The sequence below is a fragment of the Mugil cephalus genome, chromosome 1 (assembly GCF_022458985.1).
Source record: "Mugil cephalus isolate CIBA_MC_2020 chromosome 1, CIBA_Mcephalus_1.1, whole genome shotgun sequence".
NCBI classification, from domain to species: Eukaryota; Metazoa; Chordata; class Actinopteri; order Mugiliformes; family Mugilidae; genus Mugil; species Mugil cephalus.
In genome coordinates this window covers 21,425,191-21,452,261 of record NC_061770.1, presented here as the reverse complement: position 1 = coordinate 21,452,261, position 27,071 = coordinate 21,425,191, and the positions used below count along the sequence as shown (strand labels likewise).

At 42.4% G+C, this 27,071-nt stretch overlaps 1 protein-coding gene across 2 annotated transcripts in view; it reads left to right on the top strand.

Annotated features, from left to right (window-relative positions):
- Window positions 1-27,071, top strand: part of sema3b (sema domain, immunoglobulin domain (Ig), short basic domain, secreted, (semaphorin) 3B) — a 78,530-nt gene that overhangs the window by 3,262 nt on the left and 48,197 nt on the right. Inside the window, exon 2 of one of the 2 annotated variants that reach the window (XM_047583760.1) lies at window positions 15,710-15,793. The exons of the other annotated variant lie outside the window; for it this stretch is intronic. The gene's annotated coding sequence lies outside the window, so the exon portion shown is untranslated. The remainder of the gene's footprint in view (window positions 1-15,709; window positions 15,794-27,071) is intronic. 2 annotated transcript variants of the gene reach the window in all.

Here is a 27,071-nt window from a genome sequence, read left to right as displayed (position 1 = left end):
TGCAGAACTATCTGACAAACAAGTGGGTAGGACTGTCATGAAACAACTCACAGCCTGGCAAGCATCGGCCAATGCCAACTCCCTGAATATTTCAAGACTTGGTGCTAGCAGTTCAAATTCTAAAGGAGGTTGTTGATGATGATAAAGATGAGCTTGATGAGCTTCATTCCCTCATCCACCATGAGTAAGATGGATGGAAAAGCCAACTCATTCATCAGAAAGTGGCTGCAACCTATCGGTGTGGGTTACATGCAAGAGAAGGCCAGATCGATTTTTGAGCTAAGAGAGTCAGTAAGGAATGCCAAGGTTCCCACTGGCCGACTAAGGTCAACCAAGTTGTTTGTGGAATGCAACATCAAGAGATGGGCAGAGACCAGGCAAGACAAGCATAGTTAGGATGGGGTGAAGCACCACAGTTCTGATCGAAGGCCACCAACAAGGAAAGGAAAGAGATGGTGGTGGCAAGATGAAAGTTGTGTCACAGGGCCGACAAGGAAGCTGGACAACCTGGGAAGGAATTGTCAACTGGAAGATCAGTTGGTCTGACCGGTGGCCTATCCCACAGGCAAGACTAAGCGTCCTTATTCGCTCAACCTATGACAGGCTTCCCTGTCCTCATAACCTGCACCAATGGTTTGAGAATGAGGAGTTTCGCCCACTCTGCAATGGTCCCAACGCAAGCCTCCAACACATCTTGTCAGGGTGTCAGGCTGCACTCACTCAGGGATGCTGTCGATGGGACCATGACCAGGTCCTGAGGAAGCAGGCTTAAGGTGCTGGAAGGGTGTTGACAGGGCATCAAACAACAACCATCACCAGTGAACCACACCAGCCAGATGTCATGCAAATATGACACACTTAAAAAACTGGGGACATTTTACAAATATGGAGCATCCATAGATTCATAATTTGTGATGAAACGTGATACAACTGCTACTGTTAGAGGTGTCTTGTTATTACCAAATACCAAAAAACCAAACCGAACTTTAGAACATTAGTAGTAAGGCAGGAAATCTGATGAATTAAAGATATGTATATGAGTTGGTTGTAAAAGCCACAGAACAAGTGGTTAGATATAAAAATGAATTGAATGGGTGAGGTTTGAATAAAATGTAAGCGGTATTCCCTAACTATAGTTTGTGGTACATCTTCCTCCATCTGTTTGAGTTTCTATTACTAGATGCAATGTCTCGTTCAGCATGGTAGCTATTGCTGCTCATGGTAATTACTCCGCTGTCCTCCTGTGAATTCCAAACACACTGTAATGTGTCAGAGGACTTTTCCCAGGACGGACGAGCACCGGGTGCAGAACAGCAGACGTTGTTTGTATGATCGCTTTCACCACCAGGTCACAGGTTGCATTCACTCCTGTGTGCCAAGGTTTTACATCAGAGAGCAGCAAAGTGGAGCTTTTATTGATCTTAACTTTTCCTGTGGGTTCAAGGTGGGTTTGCTGATTGGTTCCTGATGAATCGACCATCGGAGGTAACTTTACGTTTAAGGTGGCTATGCACTGAACCACTGCCACACCTTAAAACCCATTAACCCCTATCTCAACCCCTTCCTGAGCGGAAAAACGCATTAACCTTCCTCTTAACCTTTCCTGAGCCTGGAACATCTACCAGACCAGCAGAAAGTACGAGACAAAGGTAGACAAAGATTTATAAAACTATGTAACTAAACCTTACCTGTCTGTGTAGGTAGGTCATAAATCCAAATCTTATAGCTTTTGTATGTCGCTACGTATGTTTATATAGTATGAAGTTAAGAGGGTGAAGACAGGCTGATGAAGCTAGGCTAGGTGTGCAAGTGTGTGCAAGGAGACAGAGAGAGCAGCCTGCTATGTCAGTTTTCCTTTGTTTGAAATATTTAATGAGTGTCTCTGCTCTCTTGAAATATTGACTTTTTCCCATATAGCCGGAGGGGACAGACGGGGGAGAGGAGGTTGTTCTCCCATTCAAATAAAAAGCAAAAGGCTGTTAGCATCAAACTTTCATCAGTTTATTTTTATATATATATTTATTTTTTTCTTCTTTTTCGATCCCTCTGATTAAAAAAAAACGAACACAATTCTCACCCTCGATTTGCAAACGGCAACTAACGAGGGTGTGTGGGAGTGACAGAAGTGAACTTAAAACGATGCATCGGGAGGGAGTTCGTGCCCTCTTACAGTATGCGTGCACATGTGTGGCGTTTTGTGATATTTCTATACGTAATTTGTGCAACATGTGCATAGCATAATGGTGTGCCATAATAGCTTACTGTTCTATGTCAATGACACTTTCATTCACCACTGTAATAATTTGTGCGCTACTGTGTGGTTTTGCTTGTATATATTGCAGATTTGATCCTTATGCTGCTATAGCTTTTATTTTTGTTTGTTTCAAAACTGCATATTGCTTTAATATTTCCTTCTTCTAGAGTTCTAGAGATAACATTTCCCTTTACAAATATCCCCACAAAATTACATTGAGTCTTTATACTGGCTGTATAATACTGAGATGTGCTCAGAATATTCTTATGAAAACAAAGCAAAAATAAAAAGTATGTTGTATGTGAGATAATCTGCAAGATAATCTGCCAAGCAATAAGTATTTAAAGTAGGTAAAAACAACAACAAACAAACAACAAAACAAAAAAACTAACAAAACCCATTTACAGAGGTTCTTTGTCTTCGAGCACACTTTGTATTTTAACTAGGATAAGTGTATTAGTGGATAATCTGGGGCCAAAGTGGTTTATCTGCAGGTGTCATTAAGCTTTTAATGTAATCTTTCTTCTGCCGTTGGTGATTTTTTACATGAACACAGTTTACTTAACTATTTACTGAACTATGTGCATGATAACCCAACATATTGCCACAGAGGATCTCATGTTTTGAAGGTGTTATTTGATACGTGTAGGCTGACACATAAGGATGGATGAATGGATAACAAAGGGGTTGAACCTGAGGTCAGGGAAGTGAAGCTTCTCGGATGTATCACTGAGTTAAAAGGTTGGATAGAGGATGAAGACAAATTCTTAACTGATCTTCAAACCTTTTTTTTTTTTACTGTGAAGAGATCTCTAAAGATAACAAAGAGCGGTAGGTGAAAATATGTTGGGATGGTAGCTCTTTTGAGGATCTTATCGTCAATGAATGAGACAAGGCAGCACAGGTGGAGGTTAAGGTTGAATTCAGGTGAAGATGTTGTGAAGAGAGCGGGGGAGACCATGGATTACAGGACTGAAGAGATAAAAGACGATGGTTGTTGGTATACAAACACTGGAAATTTTGAAGAGAAATGAAATGGTATACACTTTCCTTACCTGAAAGGAAGCAAACTGGATCCAAATGTGACCTCCCTGTTACGAAGCAGAAACAATTTACTCATATTAAACCAATAAATTCAATTTAAAGATATAATTAATGTCAAGGGCTGTCCGAAAGAAAAGCTATTAAAATACATTTTATCTTAGAATTTTTGCATGTTTTTGCATTTTTGAATGAGATGTTTAACAATTTGCCCGTTCATTTTCCACATCTTCAGTTGTGAAGACAAAAATCCCTCACCTGAAGAGCATCTTAGGCTCCTTAGTGAAAAGGTTAAAAGGCGTGACTGATGAGAGGTTAATTAGGATTCTGTTTCAGCACAGACTTTGGAGATATGGGGATGGTTAATGGAAGTGCGGCTGTGTGTCATCAGATAAAAGCAGATCACTTAGATACCCTGATGGCCCTGAGGAAAGGTTAATCTGAGGACAGGACAGTCACTCTCAGTTCACTATGAGTGGACTGTTCAGGCGTCCCAACCAACCAAGTTGTTCCCTGGTTGGTCTGGTTCAGTCAGATGAAATGAAACATGTCCTATTACTTTTGCTCTTTTGCTTTAGTACATACACTGGTACAGGTGATTTCCAATGACGGAGGAAAAAAGTTTCGATCTAAAATAAACCTGAGTTTACTTTGTTGTTACCTTGTTTTACCTCGGTATTGTTCCTGGAGGCCAGACCAACATTCCCACCCAAATGTTTGTTTTTGTGTTGGTCTGGAACCCCTCCAATGGGAACTGATTACGCTCTGGCAAATATCTGACGGGCCAAAACAAATAGTTAGAACTACTGATTGTTTGGAGGACTGTCCAATTCAAGTGCATGACTTCATAAATATGAGCGGGAAATGCTCAACAAAGCAAGTGGAGCTCCCCCTGGTGTATGGCTGCAGCACAAGTGTGAGAAGTTTTGCTTTTGTTATTTGATGATATAGAAACAGAATGTGACATCATGATGACTACCAGTAGCCACAGCAACCAGTAATGAAGCAGTTTACCTAACTATTTACTGAAGTATGTGCACAATAATCCAATATATTACCAGAGCGGACAATAGATCTCAAATTTTAAAGGTGTTATTTGATATGTGTAGGCCATTGAATGGACAAAGGGGTTGAACCTCTCCATAAATTAATAAATACAGTGTATAAACATTTCTTTCTTTCATTTCTTTCTCTCATAAGATGGCCCCGCCCGTATCCCTGGAAAATCAGTTTGGCCAATGCAAGGAAGTGGGGATGTGTCGTCCATATTTATATACGGTCTATGGTTGAACCATATCTTGTAATAAAATGTAATAAAAGTGTTATGTACAGGCTGAAGAGTTACAGGATTTTCCCTTAACTCTTATTTTCAAACTAACTGACACTAAAGCAAGTCAAATTTATAGATATTATTCTTTGGCAGTGCGCTTGTTGGTCCCTAATACAAATTTGACATACAAGATGGCCTAAAAGCCTTCCCCTCCACTGCCGTGCCCTCCACGTCCCACTCTCAGACGCACACGCTCGCTGTCCGTCCTAATTTCTTCCTTCTTTCCTCGATTTCTCCTCTGTGCCCGCCGCTGTTGCAGAACAGCCTCTCCTCTGCCAGGCTGACCTGTAATTGCACCCTCGAACTTGTGTTGACGCATATGCGTTCTGACTCCGGGCCTGTCCCGTCCAATCACCTTGAGCGGTCATGCAGTGTTGAAGGTGAGATGGAATTAGTAGGCTTTACGCAGGAAGATGGGAAAATAACGAGATTCCCCCCCAATCCCTGTCACGCACACACACACACACACTTATAGTTTCAGGAACTGTCTCCCCCTCTACACACACACACACACACATATATATACACACACGCACACGTGTCCCAGAGGAGCGCTTGAGGGGCTTATGCAGAGGATTTTGCCGTTCTGCAGTGTGCCTGTCAGATAAGGAAGGAGACGCGGGCCTGCCTGGTGACATGCTACTGAGCGTGTGCAGTACAGCCTCTTCTCCTTCACCTTCCCTCTTTAACTTGTCACTCAAGTGCCTGCCACACTCGGCTGCCAGCGGTGATGATACCGCACACAGGGACTGTCTGGCATCTCATTTGTTAAACTCATAAACACACACACACACACACACGGTGACAGTTTTTTTTACCCACTCACACCTCCTTTATCCTTTGACTGGATCAACCAGTCCCAGAGACGAGATCACTAAAGAGCGCCAGACAAAAACTCCTGTGATGTCAATATGTGATTAGATTTATTGTAAACATGTGTGATTGATATTGTAAACCAATCAGTTTGCTATACTATCCTTCATGCCACCTGTCTATCTCTCTTTTGTTGCGTTCTCATCTTCTTCACCCCGTCCTCTCTCTTTGTCCTCCCCTCCTCTCTTTCCTTGCCACCTGTAATCCTGCTACCGCTGTTCTGCAGCTGCTCAGGATCCCAGATGGGAGACGAGCAGCAGTTACAGTAAGAAAAAGCACAGTTAGAAAGCCGGTGATGCATATTCATTTTTTTGGCATCGGTGGTCGATGGTTCGGCATCATTTTCATAAATAACACTCTGTATTTTGATGCGGGCTTTTGGAAGAGGTTAGCCTGTGTTGCCAGATGCACTGATCTGGTGCGTGGAGCTGTTCGGTAAGAAAGGGGAAATCTGCCAGAGCTTCCAGCAGCTCCCCATCCGCACTCCATCCACTCCCATTAGACACTCCAGTGCAGCTGCTGCCACACCTACCTACACCTACATACTTCCCAACAGTCCTAGACTCAACATCGGCTCTCATGGTACATCCTACTGAATATTTTGTTTTGTTTGTTTGTTTGTTTTGTTATGGATTTTTCATAATACACAACATTACCAGGGCTGTCAAGTTTTAAATTTAGCATGGAGTGAGATTTTTTATTATTATTTTATTTTATTTTATTTTTTGCACATTTTCGCGCATTTGTACAAGGCGTCGTTAGGGCGCTCCTATTTCACCTGGCAAAAACAAATACTATTTTCTGATTGGCTGATTGGCCGCTGATATTTTCTGATTGGTCACTGATTGAAACACAGCAGCCTGCCTTCGCCTCATCTGTTCTTAGACTACTAATCTCTTTAAAGGTCAAATGTGTGGCGAGTTTTATCATTTTTCGGCATGAGAAATGTCACGTGTGGCGTGAACTGACTGAAATGCGCGAGAGCCCTGAACATTACTGAGAAGTGGATTTTCAAATAGTGTACAAAATATTTAATCCACAGTTTAAAAGTTGGAGGTTCAGGTGGTTTTTATTTCCAGTTAACTAATATACACCGATCAGCCATAACATTCTGACCACCGGCAGCTGAAGAAACTTTTAGGCCTGGCATTTATTCATGTGGATGTTACTTAGACAAATTACATTTTTTGCCTGTTAGGTCAGGTGTGTGTTTTGTGGATACCATCGGTGCTAAGGCTATCATATTTTAAAATGAAAGCAAAGACAAGGTTGTTTATTATTTTGCCCATCACTGATTCACCTGAGATCATGTATAACGGTCTACATAAATTAAGAAAAAGTAATGAAAAGAACATAGGTATTGTCTTCTTCAAGATGTTTGTCCCAAAGAGTTATAACAATTGGAAAATTACGTGGAAGTATCCTAAGCTCCATGATTTGCTTTTTATTCACACACTGATGAGGAGATGCAGGCATAGCCGCTGGCACCAATGTGGAATTCAGTGCAAAAACATACGACACGATATACTATTTCCTCAAGTTGTTCAGACATGAAATGTTTCCAAAAGGACAAACCCAGACCAGGCAGATTGTTGCTGTGATATGGCGGTGATGCATCCGTCTGCATCCCTCATCCTTTCACTTTAATGCTCTTATCGGTAACGTCTTGCACAATACCCGGCGAGTTACAGAGTGTTCGATTCTGCCAACATCAGCTCCTTTCCCATCCCCATTCGGTCTCCTGTCAACCCCCTCGGCCTTGCCTCGTCTCAACCCGTCACCCCACAATCACCACCACCACTACCACCTCTTTTTTTTTTTTTTAAACCAGCACCATCCCCCAGCCCCTGCCTCTTGGCAGCTCCTCCAGGCAGGCTAATTGACTCAGTCCCAGGAGGGGGGGGATCATGCCACATTTCTAATTTGGCTTCCCCTCCTCCAGATAAAAGCTATATCCCCCCCATCCTTCAACCCCCCACTCTCTTTCAAGCTATCGCCCTATTCCTTATAGTTCTTATTTTACAGCGGAGACAACCATCAGTTACAATAGGAAAAACATTTGTTTGTTTGGTTCGAGGTGCGTCTCCTTTCGTGTCTTCTTTTGGGTTTGTTTAGTTGTCTGTCTGCATGTCTGCCAGCCTCAAACACAGACGTTATAGACAACTGAACACATGAAAGAACACACACACACACACACACAGAGCACACACCACTGGGTTCACCTTCAGAGAGCCTCCATCTCGACAAACCGCACCTGGGGACTCGGATGGGTGTGTCTCTGCATGTGTGTGTGTGTGTGTAAATGTGTGTGTGTCTAAAAAACAAGCTTCCTCCCACTAACAAGCAGACACAAAGACATTTTGTGAGTGATTGTCAGAAATAATCAGAAAAGGGTCTGAAATCTGTAGAAATCAACGTAACCATTCGTCATTTGAGCTACGAAGCGCTGTGTGAATTCAGGTGTGGACATAATTGTAGGTTGTTTCCATCTGTTGGTGCAAATCCACTGTATACAATTCTAAGTCATAGCGCTGTGTGTTTGCGTGTCTCCGCAACAGAGAGGTGGAGTAAAACCTCAGGAGCGTTGACCCAAGGCGGGGTTCTAAAAACAGAGGTGGTGTTAAACACACACACACACACACACAGACACACACATATATGCATGCGATAACGCAGCAGCACAGCACAACAGTGTTCTGACTGAGTATGTGTAGGAGGCATGTTTGGTATGTAGCAGTAGCCATTAGGAGAATTTTCAGATGGACAGATAGGTGTCTTAGCTGGGGGCTAGGGGGTCGGCTGTGGCTGTGGAAAAGTAGAAGGCTGTTACCTACAGTACAGTGTGGGGAAAGACCTCAGGCCTACATGTTTGCAGCAGAGTGAAGACATGTAGGAGAGAGCTGGTTGGACTGATAGTTGTGTAACTTTTTTTAAATGAACTTTAAATAAAATAGTATAAGCGAAAAATTTACAAGAAGAGAAATGGACAAGAAATTGAAATAGAAGTAAATATACCCTGTATACATAGGAGAGGTAAATAATAAGGTGCAATAATAGGGAGGGAATATGTTACGGAGAGTTGTTGTACAGCTGGACTAAGAATGGTATGATGAGTCTGTTGGTGTCCGGTGAAGTAGGTGTGAAGGACTGTCCATGATGGAGAGCAATGTGTCTCCAGTCTTTTGGATCAGTAATTTTAAGTAGGTGTAGTCACATGGTAAATGTATCTAGGACCCATCATGTTTCCATTATAATGAGTCAAAATAGGTTCCACTAAAGAATGAGTGTTTAAATTTACCTTTAGGTGGTGCCAGAAAAATGCCCAGTACATAATTAATACTTTTAAACTAATTGGACGGACCATCCCTTTAGAGAGTTAGGGTTAGTGGAATCCACTAAGAAGTTTGATTACGCTGGAGATATACTTGTTCTTTATCTACATCTCTGGACACACTTGGCTGCGTCTGGAACATACTTACCTATATTACAGGAGACTTCTTCAGAGAAAACACCAAACAGCTCAGACCACTCAGTGTAGCTCTCCCATATTCACTTATTTTATTATTTTAGGGATATAATTGGTCCCATGTGTCTTGACAAATATTTCGAAACTTCATTCCAGGCATTTATGCAGTTTTTCCTGTCGGCCTCCAAAATCTCCCTGCAGCTACGTTGATAAGTGCATTGTACAAATGCTGGCAATCCAGCCTCCAGTGCAATGGACTAATCTTCTGGTGCATTTTGAGCTGTTATGGAATGGGATTTTACCTCTAAAAAATAAGAACTGGGTTCAGCATGTCTGATCTGAAGCTTTAAAGAACTTGTCACCTACTAATAGCAGATTGGAAAAAGCTTCCAGCACTTCTTAATCACTATTTCAAGCCCTGCTTGGGTGCACATGGGTGCAGATGTATCATTGTTAGTCTTAGAAACCTTTTTTGGCACCGAGGAACAAATCTGACCATTTGACAATAACTTCTGTTGGAGCCTAGTAGCGCCCTTAGGGACACAGCTGAAGAGCTTGGACATCTGGAAGAAGCATGCTGAAGATCCCTACTGATAATACTGTGGTGGTTTACAATCTGATAAGGATGGGTCTTGGAGGTGAGCCAGGTCCATGATATTTATATTATATCCCATACAAGCTTAAGTAACCATTTCATTGACGTTGCAGACCCATCTTCCTAAACTGTGTTAAGGCTTCCAAGTTTACAGCAACATAAATGCCATGCAACATTCAGTGTGTGGGACGTTCAGTGGAACAAAAACCTTTTCTTTCGCTCATATTCCCTTTGTTCCTATAAATGCCTGGAAATGTCATTAAATACCCCCAGATGAGCAGCAGTGAATAAATACATATTGAAATTAGATAGAAACTCGTATTCTGGACGGTCTTTAATGTGAGCACTGATTATAAAAAAAAAATGGAAAAGAGAGTTGGCAGTTGTCTTATGTGTGGGAGAGGGGCCTTCAAATGCCTTCGGTGTCTTTCATGTGTCAGACTCCATATGTCTATACGCTGGTCATTGCATCCCTCATTAGCCAGCATAGTCTGTGTGTGCATGTCTTTTGATGAGAGTCTAAGAAAATGATAAAAGATGGAGAGTCTTCTACAAAATATAGTGGAATGTGCATTTCATTTCCCACACATATAAACGGCATTCATGTTTTGCAAAGCGGTGATTGAATGGAGTGAAACCTGCTGCAGCAGGTTGTCTTTGGTCTGGCAGTTGTAGCTACTTCTGTGAGGTAGTGACAGGCAGCGTAATTGGAACTCCTGATCTGAGGAAATGGGAGGAAACAGGTTCACCTGATGTGCCAGGTGCTTGGCTTCACCATCTGACCATCTGAGAAGATGCCCTTGGATGCTGCTTGGAGAAGAGTCGACTGTGGTTTGGTCATAAATGCACAGTTTGAAGACAAATTTACAATTAATGTGGTGACTTTGCAACCTCGCAAGAATCTGCCTCTGAAGACAAGAAAAAAATCACTCTATTCACCCTGTTTAGGGCCGTTTTACATCACCCTGACAGTTTAATGACATAATGGAAGGGAACTGGATGGTTTGGGAAGAGCTAAATCAAAAGAAAGGGGCAACTGATGAAGGATGGAAAGGGGAGGTAATGAGGCAGGTACAAGCGGATGAGAAAATCTGCATGTGTTCCTGTTTGTTGATAAGGTCAGAGGCACAGGTCAGCAGCCCATGGCGACGTCCACCTGAGGGCAAAATAAACACAAGTCCCTCCCTCCATTTCCACCTCCTCTCCCTCATTCACAAACTGAAAGACCTTTTCATTAGCCCAGTTGTCACAAATCTCCAAAGCACCAAGTGTGCACAAACCAATGCTAGGACTCATTGTGCGCTTTTAGCCGTGTCTTCCTTTGTGCGGCTCCGTTTGCCTTTTGACAGCGATGGTCATAGATGAAAGCCAGAGACATAATGAGTGACCAGCATTCTGCAGGGGGTTTAGTCTGTGTGCTGAAAATATAAGTGGAAGGGGGCGAAAAAAAGAGCAAGCTGCGACATGTTGAACTGCAGTCCCTTTTGGCTACATACCTGGACACACATTCACTCTACAGACCAGAATAATATCTGTAAACCTAATGGTTATGCTTGGAGCAGACTCCTTAAAATCCATATCCACTCGTCCATTATCGTTATCTTTAACCTCTTATCTTTTATAAAACGATAGCCCACTCTTTCTTTGACTTACGAACTACTTTTAAAATCAATTTAAAATAATCTACCTACATATCTACAAAAAATGAAGGAGGCACCGGTTTGTGAGGTTATTGGTGGGTGACACTTTTATTTTTGATAGCTTAAACTGGTCACAAAGCATCAGCAGGAGTCTTTTAAAGTAGTACAGGAAAATACCTATCAGCAATAAAGGAGTCAGCACCCCGTGTCATCAGTCCTGTAGGGCTGCTGTGTTCAAGTGGAGGTTTTAACAGCAGGGTTCTAACTACGGGCGGACACACCGATGCTCACTTTCCCCCCAACAGAGAAGAAAAACTGTCAGTCACAATTATTAGCCAAGCAAGAAAGACCTCTCTGAAAGCCACTGAGCTGTAGGGTGTAAATGTAAAACTACGTGCAGCCCATGCTGTGCGTCATGATCTCTCAGCGGGCTGCATGTGAGGTCCTGACATCCATCCTCTGTGTGAAGTAAAGATAGTGAAGTTAATTCCTGCAACTTTAGCTACAAGATGGACTGGTTTGTTTTTGTTTGCAAGCAAAACTGTTTGGTCGGACATTTTTTGTAGCTAAATTGTGAGATGGTGAATTTACTGGACTGAGGCACCCATTGACTTCTACTGGACAAATGATAACTACTAAATGATATTCAGAAACTTGATGTTTGATTTTTGTCATGGATCGGTGACATCGGTGTCGTACTGTATGTCAAATTTCACAACACTGTCTTAAAGTGACTATATTTCTGAATTACCCCCTACTGAATAACATGATTAAAGCAAGAAAAAGTAAATGTAACAATACTGCACATGTTTTTTTGTCACTTTTTTAATTTAATAAAAAACAAAACACAATTATTGTTCATTGTATTTGGGACATTTCAAACATTTCCGTTTTTCACCTTTTGGTAGGAAAAGTTTCTATCCTGAGGCAAAGATGGACTGAAAGTTTGTGTACCTGGAATTTCTTTTCTGGATTGTCAAATGTATATTACCTATCCCGATCAGCCACAACATTAAGGACATAAATAACTCTGACCTCCTTGTGACAATTCAATGCTCTGCAGGGAAACTTCTGGACCTGGCATTCATTCATGTGGAGGTTACTTAGACATGTAGCACCCACCTAGACCAGACCAGACACCCCGACTCCATAGCAATGACACTCCAAATTCACTAGATCCCAAATTGATCCACAGAGCCCCCTCTCCTCAATCCATAGGACCCACAGGCTCCCACTAAAATCATTCTGTTGCCAGACACCCAGACACACTCGAAAGGCCCATGTCCATAGGTCTCTGATGTGTCAGAACTGTTTTAGAGGGAGACCTAGACAATATTATGATTTTTAAATATATACACTCCAAAATTGACATCACATTATCTAAATCAATTAGCAAGCCAAACATCAAGCGGTATCCCAAAATGTTTACGGGAATCTGATACATATTAATGCGGATAGTTGATATTTAGTGGTGATCTAATAGAATCCAGAAGCTTCAACTTTAGGAGTCAAAAATGTGCCGTGCAGCTCAACTCATCTGCACCAAGGCTGTCAGTTTCCTGCCAAAAGACAAACACAGAAAGGCAAGAAAAAGGGAAGGTAGAAGATCTGTAGCGGAATCTACTGAACCCCATATTCAGTTTCTCTCATCCATCTCGCTGCTCTTCTTTCCGTCCTGACATGAAATAGTCATTAGGTGTAGTGGTAATTCAGCCCAGCCGTCTTTCCACATTAGCTAATGTGCATCAGAGAAGTGTGTGCGTGTGGTGTGTGTTCATGTATACAGTATCCGGAACCCTGTATGTGTGGGTCTGTGTGCGTCAGCATCCCGCCAGTGTGTGTGTGTGTGTGTGGCTCTGTCAGGACGACAGCTTTCGTGTAAGTGTGTGTGTGTGTGTGTGTGTGTGTTTGTACGTCAGACAGCTCGCAGGACATGGTTTTTCTGTTCTATGGTCGACAGGTGCTAAATAATAAAGGAACAGGCAGGAGGAGAGGAAACGACAAGGAGAGGCAAGAAAGTGAAGAAGGAAAAGCATAAAAGTGCAGTTTGTTCAAGTCTAAACCTCCAAACATCACTTTCTCCTCTGGCTGTCCTTCCTTTGTTTAGGTTGCCTCTACCCCCGCTCATAAAGCACGTTCCTCCTCTTCTTCCCTCCTCTCAGCTGCAGTCGGGCGAACCGCGCCAAGCAGCAGATTGTCATTATGGAAGAGCGCAGAGGTTCGGTGAAGGGTAGGGAAGAGAAGCGCTGTAGGCCACAACTGATGGTTTGTTGGTATTGAGTGTCTTGCGTATGAATAAGGTAATTTCTTCCTTTGAAACGTGACCTCCCACCACAAAGGGATGGAGAGATGGAGTAGTGGGAGAAAAATGAAAGAGACGCAGAGGAGAGAAAGACAACTCAAGGTGACATCTGATGTCAGGTTTCTGTGACTGTCGCCACGGTGTCTGTATTAGCCGTGTGTGTACAGTTTGTGTATTTGCACCGTGGGACCAGTATCTTTTACTCAAACAGATGCGTTCAGACAATCATCCCTTTTTAAATGTATGTGCACAGTTAAAATAATAATAATAGTAATATTAAAGGCACCTGCATGCGGCGAAACGGACATCCTCCGCTCTGCTTTGAGATGAGTGTGTGATGACAGTGTGTCGTCCGAGAGTGTCAGCTATCTGCCAGTGTTGCGTTTCATTGATTTGAGCAGATCTGAGACAGCTGTACTCAGGGGCCCCTTGGTAACTCTATACATAGCACACACAGACTCAGAGGCACACACCTGGGCATGGCGAATCCTGCCCCAAGGGCAGCTTTGAGTGGGACGGATGAGCAGAGAAGGAGGGCAAGATAAACCACAGCGAAATTGTACTGCATGAATGTGTGTGTGTGTGTGTGTGCGCGCTGGTTGTAGCATGAATACATCAAAGCTCCCTGATTAAAGATGCTACGTGAAAACTAAGGACGCTCCAATCAGCATTTCTGCAGCCAGTACCAATTACAGATTCCAGGGTTTGCCTGAAGCCCCTTCCAGAAACATTTCAATGTGGTTCTAATGAGGGCTCCATTAGTTCCTCAGGAAAACTGAACCTGGATAGGTGATATATACCTGACCTGCAGTGCTGAAAAATCGTGCATGGTGCTTGGGCCTTTGTTGTCCTGATTAATCCTGATTAAAACCATGCATCTGTCCACCTTGAGGGAAGACTGGCTCTTTTCATTTGCTTTTCATTCTTTTCATGGCGATCGCTACCTTTCCTCTGCACTGGACGAACAGCACACTACTTCCTGTAAAGGGATCGTGATGAATATATTGACGGCTTTTCATCATCGGATCAGCCACCACCTTCACAGGTTCAAGAGGGCAGAACAGGACAAAGCCGGCCTTCTTCACCAGTCTGTTCAGTCTCTGCTGTTAAGATGTACCCAGGGTAGTTTTCTGAAAAATGGAACTGATGTACAATGGACTGTGGAATATTTCCTGCAATGTGGGAGCAAGATTAAGAAAACTACACCCAAACTGTTAAAAGATCTACTTCTCTTGAGTCTATAAATGCTCCCACTAGGAAAAAAATATCAAAAGACACAAAATCTCCTTCCATATACGCTGATGATACACAGATCTGCCTCTCTCTGAATTCTCATAGTCAGACTGACGTCACTCAAATAAAAAACTGTTTTGAAGTCATCAAAGACTGGTTGGCTCAGAACTATCTCAGTTAAACGAGGACAAGACAGAAGTCTCATTCTTTAGGATACACTTCAGAACTCTTCTGATTGTTTATAAATCCCTCCATCGTCTCACTAGCTCATATATCTCTGAGCTTCTCACCCCTTACACCACCACCAAGAACCCTCAGGTATGTTGGCTCCGCGGCGTTCAGGGAAAAAGAAGGCGGGGGACCGGGCCTTTTCTGGAGTTCTGGAACAGCCTGCCAGGAGCCATTAGGATTTCTGACTCGGTTGAGGCTTTTAAGAAGCACCTTAAGACCCATCTTCATTCCTTTGCTTTCAATGGCATTTGATACGTTTTTATTCTTTCAGCAGGTCACCCTGGGTGTTAATAGCTATTCATATGTTCATATACTGATGTTGATCTGTATGTCTTATACGACATGTTGAATGTGAAGCACTTTGGTGCAAATGCTCCTAATATAAATTAAATAAACTTCGTAAGTTCAAAGTTAAACACTAAACAGTGCTATCGCAGAACCAAGAAGCAATTTAAATCAGGGTTTACCTCTTAGAAACTGGATGAATGGATTTACTTCTAGAACATGTGGGAACATCTGCAAGAAACATTGTCTTTCTCTTACAACCCAGTTTTACATAACAAACAGAAAGAAGGGCAGAAAACAAAAAATGAAGTCAAAATTCTGTCCTCCTTCCTGTGTTTTACAATGAGCATGCGGTGTGACTGCGGTTCCGTAAATCAGCTCGACCAGATTTTGGAGACGGACGCGGAAAAAATATTTCATCGAGTCATTTTCTTTTTTTTTTTTTTTTTTGTCCCCTAGCTGAAAACGCAGGTCGACCGGCAGGATATTGGAGAGACTACCGGAGGCAGCCAGAGGAGGAGCATTGTGCAGACAGAATGACTGGTATGTGCATGTATGCATGTATGTGCAGTGTTTATGTGTGTGTCTGTGTGTGTGTGTGTATGTGTCAGGATGGGTGAGTAAGCTGAGCACTGAGGTGGAGTTTGGACAATTAAAAGAATTCCTAGCTGCATTCTTTCTCCCATGAAGAACTCCCGTAAGCATCGGCGTATGGGACACCCTCTTTCACACTCTTCTCGCCTCTTGGCCAATTAAGCTGTCAGTATGTCTCATGATCTGGTTCCCCGTTCTCCTTGTCTCAAGCTTCTTTTCAGCTTGTTTCACCGTCTGAGTAACCACTTCTGCTGCCTCTCTACTTCTACTGTGACAAAGTGAATGAGACGGGAGTGTAGAAGTGACACTCAATATCTTCTAATCCGTCCCCCCGTGTGTGTTTGAATCCTTTTACCGTGACAGCGCCACACACAGTGAAGCTTATTACCTTTTTGCTGCTCTCCTCTCTTGGTGTGTGTGTGTGTGTGTGTGTGTGTGTGTGTTTTGCATTCCTCAGCAACTGTTTGTCCAAATGCATTTTCCCGCTCCGTTCACATATACGCTACAACTCCACGAGTGTTTAAGTCTTATTAGCAGGGGGATTTCAGATCCCTTCACAGTCCAAGCGCTAAGGTGACTTTATCTTTTAAACACATGTTCATGTGGACACAGGATATTCCCAAACTACTGACAGCAAACATCCTCTGCTGCTACTTCTGCTGCTGAATTTCATTTTTTGTTACAACGCAGTGTGAATATTCCAGCGTGGAGGGCTTGGTTGATCATAGAGACCACTCATATTTTTTGTCTAATTCAGAAAACTCCTGCGCTTGAATCTTCTTTTGCTATATTGTCTTGTCACTCTACAATATTCCAGACATGTTGACACTTATGGAAATGAAGTGAGCTGAGGATAAGGGGATTTGTTACCAATCCCATCTGTCATCTTCCTAAGTGGTCTCAAATCCCAGCTTGCACTGTTGGATTATTAACCGGTTCTACGGAGAGGATAATAAGCCGCAGAATGACTGAAGCCTTTTGCAGGTTTTCACTTTTTACTGCTTATACGAGCTAAACTATCACTGGAATCTTACTCCCTCCCCCGAGTAATAGTGTGGAGAAGCCTAAACAGCTGTTGCAGTGTATTATTATGAATTGGTTTTAAACTATACCACCTGTTAAGTGTGCAAAATATGCTTATTTTTCTGGCATAAATTTTAAATTTTACCCCCAAGCTGAGCGTCGCAGTGCAGTTTTGCATTTGTGTTTAATTCAGCCCCTCCCAGGTCAGATCTCACGCGGTGCAGCTTCTCAGAAGACGACCACACTTCAGACAAGTTGTCACTTTGGGAAATGAAAGGAGCCAGAGCTGCCTCGGATTTGTAACCAGTCCCATATGTCGTCTTCTAAAGTGTCTTCAAATCCAAATCTGTTGATCCTTGCCGAAGCAATTAAATATTTATTTTTTTTCCCCTTTAGTTTTTATTGTTGGTGTTGATTTTAAAGACAGATCTATGCACTCGCCATAAGACACGTCTTAGCTTCCTTGCTGAGTGGACTTCTTGAACGCTGCACAGATTTCTACATAGAAAAAAGTCTTTGAACTTGAATCGGTAACATTTCACATCTTGTTCATATCATTTTGCGCTGAATGCTACACTGATCAGTCACAACATTAAAACCTCTGGCACGTCAGGTGAATAACGTTAACCACCTTGTGACAATTCAATAATCTGCTGGGAAACTACTCCCACCCCATAGCAATGACACTCCTTGATTGAAGCAGGAAGCACAGACACATGCACAAAAATGGTCCTACACAATACTAGAAAGGTGGTCATAATGTTATGCCTGATCGTTGCACACGATCAAAAATACAGTATGAGAGAGGAAGATCTAAAGGATTCCCAACAGGGGTGTGTTCAGTATGTTAGGGATCAGACACATTTCACAATGTGTTTCTACACCGTGGCACGCGCTGGCCACAAGTAGCTGCAGATGACCTTCAGTTTGTCTATAAAGGCTTGCGCTCATTGTTAGCATTCCTCATGGGAAGCCAAAGTGACAGCCGTACTATGTTAGCGTCTGGCTGTCCCGTTTGGTTGCAGTGAGGCATCTTGCTAATATCTATGGGAAATGTGACAACAAATGGATTTAAACCTCATGGAACAAGAACTTAAAGAACTTCTCGAACCATTCAACCCACTCCTTTCCCCTCCCATCGCATATCATCTCTCTCCTGCACATAATTAAACGTTCTCATTTCGGCAAGTGAAATTTGAGCTCCTTCTGCTGCTGTTCCCGTTTTTTTGCTCAGCAAAGCGGCATCATTTCCAACCTTTTTTTTCCTTTTCTTTCTTTCTTTTTTTTTTTTTTACAGCAGCGTCTGATCCGCACAAAATCAGGGACATAAGCCACAGTGAGGTGGAGCTGGCAGACTGAAGTGGCAAATTGGCTAATTAACTCTATGAAGCCCCAATCAAAGAGCCAATTAGCACGGGACACACGCAGCTTGACATGGCCAATTAGTGACAGTGTTCAGGCTGAACTTGTGGAGTATGAACTCGTTAAGTGTGTTAATTAATTAGGCAGGGCGATTGAGGGGAGCAGCGAGGATAGTGTACTCCCACTGCTTTGTCTGAGGAGTCTCTCCGAGAAGCAGACGCTACGGAGGCCTCTGGGTGTATGTGTGGGTTAGTTTTACACTGCTAGATGATAAAACACAGGCATAAATACGGGATAAAGATTGTAATATATAAAATATGCTTATGTTATATGTTAAGAGTTACAGGTGCAGGGATCTACTGTTAAATTGCATCATTGTCATAGTAGGAAATAAAGTAGAAAATCGAATCAGGTACATCAATGTGACATTCCTAATATGGGGTATGTCTTCCGTATTGTTAGTGTAGGCCTTTGTGTCCAATGGGTTGAAAGAAGGGGGCTCTGTGGATCGCCCCACAGGTAGATACACAGATCTATTTTGTCATTGCTATGGGGTTGGGGGGTCTGGTCTGGTCTAGGTCAGTACTACATGTCTAAGTAACATCCAAGATGGTCAATGTTTTTTACATTTCCTGTCGGTGGTCATAATGTTATGGCTGATTGGTATATGGGGAAAAGTGAAAAACTATCATAACTCATACACTGCGCATGTATCCTATTTACAGTGGGGGAAATAAGTATTTGATCCCCTGCTGAATTTGTAAGTTTGCCCACTTCCATAGAAATGATCAGACTCTGGTTTTTATGGTTGTTTACTGGTTATGGGTATAGACAGAATATCAGTCGAAAATGCATAAAAAACACACAATCTAAAAGTTATAAATTGTTATGTATTTTATTAAGGGAAATAAGTATTTGATCCCCAAGCACAACACAAGTCAGTACTTTGTAGAGAAACCTTTGTTGGCAAGCACAGCGATGAGACGTTTCTTGTAGTTGGTCACCAGATTTGCACACAGCGCAGGAGGGATTTTGGCCCATTCATCTTTACAGACAGTCTCTAAATCCTTCAAGTTTCTTGGCTGCCTCTTGGAAACTCGGAGCTTCAGCTCCCTCCACAGGTTTTCGATCGGGTTAAGGTCTGGAGACTGACTAGGCCACTCCATGACCTTAATATGCTTCTTCTTGAGCCACTCCTTTGTTGTCCTGGCAGTATGTTTTGGGTCATTGTCATGTTGGAAAACCCACCCACGAGGCATCTTCAGTGTTCTTGCTGAGGAAAGAAGGTTTTTGTCCAAGATGTTACAGTACATGGCTGCATTCATTGGCCCCATAATGCGGTGAAGTTGCCCTGTACCCTTTGCTGAAAAACAGCCCCAAAACATGATGTTTCCACCTCCATGCTTAACCGTGGGTATGGTGTTCTTTGGGTCATACTCACGTTTTTTCATCCTCCAAACACGGCGGGTCGAGTTAATGCCAAATAGCTCAACTTTGGTTTCGTCAGACCACAGCACTTTCTCCCAAGCCTTCTCTGAGTCATTTAGATGTTCACTGGCAAACTTAAGGCGGGCCTGTACATGTGCCTTCTTGAGCAGGGGGACCTTGCGGGCACTGCAAGAGTTCAATCCATAACGGCGCAGTGTGTTGCCAACTGTTTTCTTGGTGACGGAGGTCCCAACTGCTTCCAGATCATTAACAAGCTCCTGCCGTGTTGTTTTAGGCTGCTCCCTCACCTTTCTCATCATCATCCTCACTCCATGAGGCGAGATTTTGCGGGGAGCTCCAGACCGAGGACAGTTGATGGTCCTTTTATGGGTCTTCCACTTGCGAATAATGGCACCAATAGTTGTCACCTTCTCACCAAGCCTTTTGCTGATGGTTTTGTAACCTATACCAGCCTTGTGCAGGTCTACAATCTTGTCCCTGACATCTTTTGACAGCTCTTTGGTCTTGCCCATGGTGCTGTAGAAGTTGGAATGTAAGAAACTGATTCTTAGAGCAGGTGTGCTTTATATACATGACGAGTTAAGATCAGGAGTATTGGTAATTAGTTGACTGAGCACAGCTGTGTGCCACATGCGCACCAGCCAATCTGTAGGAGCCTGAATTCTAAGTGAATTGTTGGGGATCAAATACTTATTTCCCTTAATAAAATACATAACAATTTATAACTTTTAGATTGTGTGTTTTTTATGCATTTTCGATTGATATTCTGTCTATACCCATAACCAGTAAACAACCATAAAAACCAGAGTCTGATCATTTCTATGGAAGTGGGCAAACTTACAAATTCAGCAGGGGATCAAATACTTATTTCCCCCACTGTAATGGTGCAGGCGGAAACAGACAGATTAAAGTTTCTGGTCCGTGAATCTCTTTGTGAAGTAGTCATGTGGAGATCTGAGAGAAATGTGTATAAGTTATCTTTAGTTCGTCAGCTTGCCAGCTTATGTTGGGGTTTCTCCTCTCTGTGCTTGGCACTGAATGTTTGGCACCAGCACTGAACTTGTGGTACTGACATCTGAGGAATAACATTCTTACATGAGGAAGTGAATGAGTTCAGGATGTTTTTTTTAATCCTAGCCCTCTTTTGTCTATCACCTGTCCGTAAAATGGACAAAAGGACAATCCTCTCCTAAGCCTTTCAAACCCACAACACTCCGGTAGACTGCTACACTAATTACCCATCCAGGTGCAAATGTTGGAATTTGAACTCAAAGAGCTACTCGCTACTGATGTACCAGTTGGTAAAAGAAAATGAGTTCAGTTCACAGTAAAATGTCACAGACCGTTACTTTAACTGATGTAATTATGTGACGTTCCAAGTGGGACTCTGGTATTTGGCAGGCTGAGAGCAGCAGTATGGCAGAAGAGTGAGAGGTGTCGTCAGGAGGGAAGGAAAAGAAGAAATGATTTATGAGCAGGCAGTATTATTCTTTCCTCTGTTATTCCTCCGGGTCTCTCTTCAGTCTCCCTTCTTGTTATTCTGCTGTTTTTATCATCTGTCCCTCTCATCTCTATCTCTTCTTCCTGCTCCGGTTCTTTTGCATCTAACTCCTCTGTCTACATTTCATGTGATGTTTGACTAACCCGATTAGCTGTGCCAGACTCCTTAAAACACACTCTCTAGTGAGTGTGCATCCTAGTTCCATCATATCCCCCCATTAAAAAAAAAAAAAAAAAAAAAAGTGTGAGTAATCAAATTACAGAGAACAGCAATGATCTGTATTTGTGACAGGCTGCCACAGAGAGGAAATAATTATAGCGTACAGTAGATTGTCTTGCTCCAGTTTCTGTGGCCTTTGGTCAAAGAAGTGACTCACAGTCCTGGGAAATGATTAATTGCGCCAATTTGGTGTAATTATAGTGCACGAGGTGATTCGTGTGGCAGCTTTCTGCCACAATCCCAGTACTCTTGAGGTTCCTGAATATTAAACACTTTGACACGTAGATGAGGACTTTGGGTCAAAAGCTGCTTAAAAAGCTAAACAAGCTGACAATCTTTTGAAAGCAACAACCCAAAAAAAATTAAAAATCTGAGTCCTGAATTGTTGTAATAACTTACTTTAAGGCAGCGAAGTTTAGTGCTAACTAAAGAATAAATAATCCATTCAAACAAAGTCGGCCGAAAGGTTGGTGAAAGGTTTCCAAAAAGTTGTTTCATCCAAATTTTGACTCATGGTCTAGCACCTATAGCTTGCACATGCGCAAACTTAGCTTAATGTGGAAGTCAGAGAATTAGCTTACAGTTGTGCACTGACAAAAACAGCAACCCAGATTATTCCCTGTGTAAGCAGCTGTGACCAGATATATTGTAAGAAAATACTACCTTAGTTTACGGATTACATTCACATTTAGATCCATTTACCATTTAACATTTACCATTTAGATTTTGAATTTAACAGTTGTATTTAACTTTTAGATTTAGCATTTAGATTAATTTAGATTTAGCATTTACATTTTGCATTTAACATTTACTTTTAACATTTAGTTTCAGCGTTTACATTTAGCATTTTGCATTTAACATTTTGCATTTAACATTTTGCATTTAACATTTATATTTAACATTTACATTTAGCGTTCACATTTTGCATTTTGCATTTAACATTTTGCATTTACCATTTACATTTAGCATTTAAGTAAATTTAGTAAATTAGTAGTATTAGTCACTACTAAAGTTAAAGTTATTTGCATAACTGAGGTCAGAAGATGTGTTTCGCCACATAAAGCCCACCCAAACTTTTTGAGTGGTTTGGCGGAGCATCTTCAGTTCAGGCTCCAGACCACCTTTCCACTATGTACTGTAGTGCCAGCTTACTCTCCCAGCTTGATATATATCGGAGAGATGTATTAGACTTTACTTCCTCCTTTCCCTGAACTTCATCTACTGCATATGAGTTCATGCATATGCCCTGAAGCCAGAGGCAGGAATGAGAGAAATTTCTGATTTTATCATGATCTGATTCACTTGTTGCTTTTTAAACAAAGTTTTCTCTGAGTAGAACCAGTGAGTAAGTGACAAAATCAGAAGCTTACTGTACCTTAATCATTTCTAAGCTCTGAGATCTTTCTATCCCATTTTGACTCCTCAGACAGATCTCTGTTGCAGGTGTGGTGTATTTATCCAGCTTTCGGCAGAGTCTAGATACAACTGGCTGCCAGTGCAAGCAGATCTCATGCTGTCTGATGTATTTCCCATCTGAGGGATCGAGTGCATGGCCAGAAGCTGCACACGGGGAAATCCACGGCAATAAAAAGAGGCAAAAATAATTAACCACAACGGATAGAGGCTGCAATTGCAGTTAGTTTAATTTAGACTTATTTTATTTCATTTTGTTTTATTAACTCTAAAAGAGAAAAAAAAATAACAAGGAGGAGAAGATACAGGTCATAGAGGATGGAAAGATGATCCGTCCAGGCAGAGGAAAAAGAGAGGCGGAGGAAGGATTAAGGAGGAAAAAATGAGAGGGAGAAAATAAATTGAATGATTTGTGCAGAAGAGGTAGCAAAGGGACGATATAGTGTATTAGGACATAAAAAATCAGAGAAAGGCAAGAAGAGAAGAAGGGTGGCAATCCCAGTCAGAGCTTCTTTATGGCATCGTGCTCTTGTGGTGTGGATCGCCGCCAAGCTCTGCATGTGCGTGTGCGGCTTCCCTGACCAGCGTACAACTTATTCACAAGTTTGCTCCCTCATTTTTTCCTCTAACCAGTGCTTGCCGAAGCCCTGACCACATATTTACAATGCTGAAAGGCACAACCTATTTTACAGTCTTCCCTCAAAAGAGAGGCCGCTCGCTGTTGTGCGGTTCTGCCGACCGACCGTGGCGTTAGGGTGGCCTCGACACGTGGGACATACCATGTGACACCGCCCATCATGCATCTGTCTTGCATTAAGTGTGGGTAACTTATTTCACACAGATCTTAAGATGCAGGGAAGGATGGGAGAAGACATTAACACGCTAGACGTTTTAGCTTGATTTTTCACTGTTTTCCAGCCAAACCACTTGTTTCTGCTGGCAGGCCAAATGTAAACCCTCGTGCGTCTATAAAAGTGGAAGTAAAGCTCCAAATTACCCGAACAAGACCTGAGCGAGTAAAATAATCACAGAGCTTCCCATTACACAAAGCGTTTGCAGACGAAACGAAGAACATGTCCCGGATGTTGGCTCATTGCTTCCTGATTCAGACTCCCATTTCTTCCTTTCGATTCCGACCAAGCTTTGGTAAACCACAGGCAATGTTCTTTCAATATCCACAATACATCCACTGCTGGATAATGCACTCAACCAATGCTGGGGTCATACGAGGTTGCATACAACACAAACTCTTTTGGTCACTGGAAATTTCAGTTCATGGATATGTGTGTGATCCTCAGAGCTGCACATACACCCACACTCATTTTATGGTAGAATAAGATTTACGAAAGCTAAAGGTCTACTTTAATGTAATGATATCCTGAAAAGCCTGAGTGGAAATTTGAAATCTACCACATCTGGGTTCATGCCAAATATTTATCAACTGAAGAAAAAAAAAAACTTAAGGAAAATAAAGTCTTATTCATCATATTTCCTCCTCTGTGCGATTTCCTGCGTCAGGCGGCTTTAAGATGGTAAGCTTCTGGTTACCGGTCGTCAGCAAAAAGTCTTTACAAACCTGCATTAGATATTATATGCTTTATTAAATATTTTCTTTGGGACAGTTCATACTTATCACTTTTAATTCATATCCTTCCTACAATTCGTCACAACAAATTGTGGTCTTGGAGAGAGCAGAGACTCCGAGGGAAAACTGAGAGGAAAGGGCAAACTGAAAGAAAAAATAAAAAAGAAACTTTCAAACGATTTAAATATGACACCGCCTATTAAAGTGTTTTAAATGTGATAAATGGTACAAGGACCAAAGGGGAAAGTTAGGATAAAGAGAACTGAGGCAAACACAGGAACGTGCAGCGAGACAAAAAGCAGAGGACAGAGAAAGTTTTAGAGGGAGAATCCCACTAATGATTAACAGATGCATGAGAGGAATCACACATGTCTCCGTTCAGTATTTCACTGTCAGCTGCACACACACAAACGCACTGGAAAAACTTCACAAGTGATCGTCATTTTGTTACAGAGAGCACCCAAAAGTACTCTTTGATAACCCACGAATCCACACTTTTATTTTCTCTGCTTTGTTCTCTTTGGCGGCACCAGTGGCAATGATTGGTAATTGCAGGTATTTTTATTTTATTTATTTATTTTTTTCCTCCTCCTTACTTGCCACAGATCCAAACAGTGTGATGTTGTTAATCTGTAAGGCTGTTGGCGCCAGGGTGATGCTTCAGTAACGTTTACTTGCAACTTTAGCAGAGGAAGGACAGCACACCTCTTCACACACGTGGGTTGAACAGGGAGTCTGTTGCTACGTTAGCTGTGCTTTGCCTCCCTGGCAGACATGCAGTACAAATGATGTGTGATGGTACATATGGTACTAACAAAACGCAGCGTGATTCTTCCCTGTGCCATAGCCTCAGTCATTACCATGTTTATTGTTTATTGGATGGATCCCCATTAGCCGCCGCCTTGACGACCACTAATCTTCCTGGGGTCCACACTTGGCGACAGTGACTTTTTCAGCTTTTGTTTAATTGAAATAGCAAATGCAAACCACAGTATACGAACTACTGAGCTCCAGCATCAAATGAGTGGTGACGTGTCCAGCCATGCCTGATTAAGTCAATCAAGCCCATGCCCAAGACACTTGCACTGTCAGAATGTCAGCGGGGGTGCAGAGAGGCAGACTTTTGTAAATAGCTTGGAGGCCAGACGAACTTCCCCATCGTATTTTTTTTTTTTTTTTGTGTGGCACAAAGTTGCTCTGGAACCCCACTGTTGGAAGCTGCTCTGGCAAAGTCTACAATTAAATCCCTTGGGCAGCCTTTATTGGTTGCTGGACAGAAGACTTACAGCAACGTAGTCATTTGAGCAAAGTGTAGTGGATTTGTTATTTTTTAATGGCTCTTATTAGTTGGAGGCCTATCCAATTCCATGAAGAGATATTTTTTTTCCCCTCTGTACCACTTCAGACATGCCCCCATAATGAAATCCAAAAAATATGTTTATTGGCGCAGGACATAAGGGGTGCAGGAGCATGAAACAAAATAACTTTGATGAAAGTGTACAAACTCTGGAACAAAAAGCGCTGCAGGGTATGCAGAGAAAATCAAAAACACAAATGTAGAAATGGGTGAAGTTAAAGCAAAAACCAAGGTATGAGGAAGTAGGGAAAACAGACTGCTGAACAGAAGACTTGACAAGAGACCAAGATAAAGACTGAACTATATGCTCACATGAGGGGTTGGGGGGTAAACGAGGCACAGGTGAAACTAATGAGGGAGGCACAGACAAGGAGAACCCGATGCTGCAATCAGAGACAGGAAGTAAAGCAGGACAAGAAGAAAGAAGCTTACAAAATAAAAACAAGACATTCCAGAAAAAAAGTAAAAACAGAGTTACGGAAACCATTCAAAAGTCCATACCATATCAATAAAATGGACCCATATTCTTAAAGGAACTGACTCTGGCTTCACCAAGCTAAGTTGGTACACAATTTGGACTGACTGTATTCATTGTTCTTTAAAAAGTGGAATGCAAAGAGAGTCTGTTTTTCAGATGTCAGGCGGGAGACTGTCCCAGAGGCAGGGAGCTGAGTCTATCCACGTTAGAAAGTCGGCAGGAGGTTTAATGAGTTCAGTGTAGAGGAGGATCTGAGAGTGCTGGAGGGTTTGTATAACTGGAGAGGATGGAGCTTGATTGTGGAGCCTTAAAGGTGAGCAGGATCTTGTACTAAATTCAGAATTTCACAGGAGGCCAATGGAGAGGCTGTCAAACTGGGCCTATTGAAGCACTGCACCGTGTTGTTTTTTTATTGGAGCGTGTGTGCTTCAGTTGCAGGAGGGAGGCAGCAGGGTACGTATTTAATGTGTTTCGGGAGTAGTCACACCAGCCAAGCTGGCTGCGGTGCGTTGGCGTTAATGGCCTTGTGGTTTCATTTACACAGATAGAGGGACCGTGTGCCTATTTATCTGCCATATGAGGCATATCAACCGTGCTGGAAGGCGTCTCAGTTCACAGTGATGGGTGACACATGCTCGCGTTACTTCATGAACTGGTGGCGGTGGTTGGGGAGGGGGCTTGTGTGTAAAGGAAATTTAGAGGGAAACAATCATTTAATGCATACAAAAAGTTTATTTTGTGACGGTGCAGCTCACCTGACAGAGTCAAACCGCAGGGCTAAATCAAAAACAGCTGCAGCCGCAGGATGAAACGAAGCCTCCGCACGCGTCCTCAGAGACA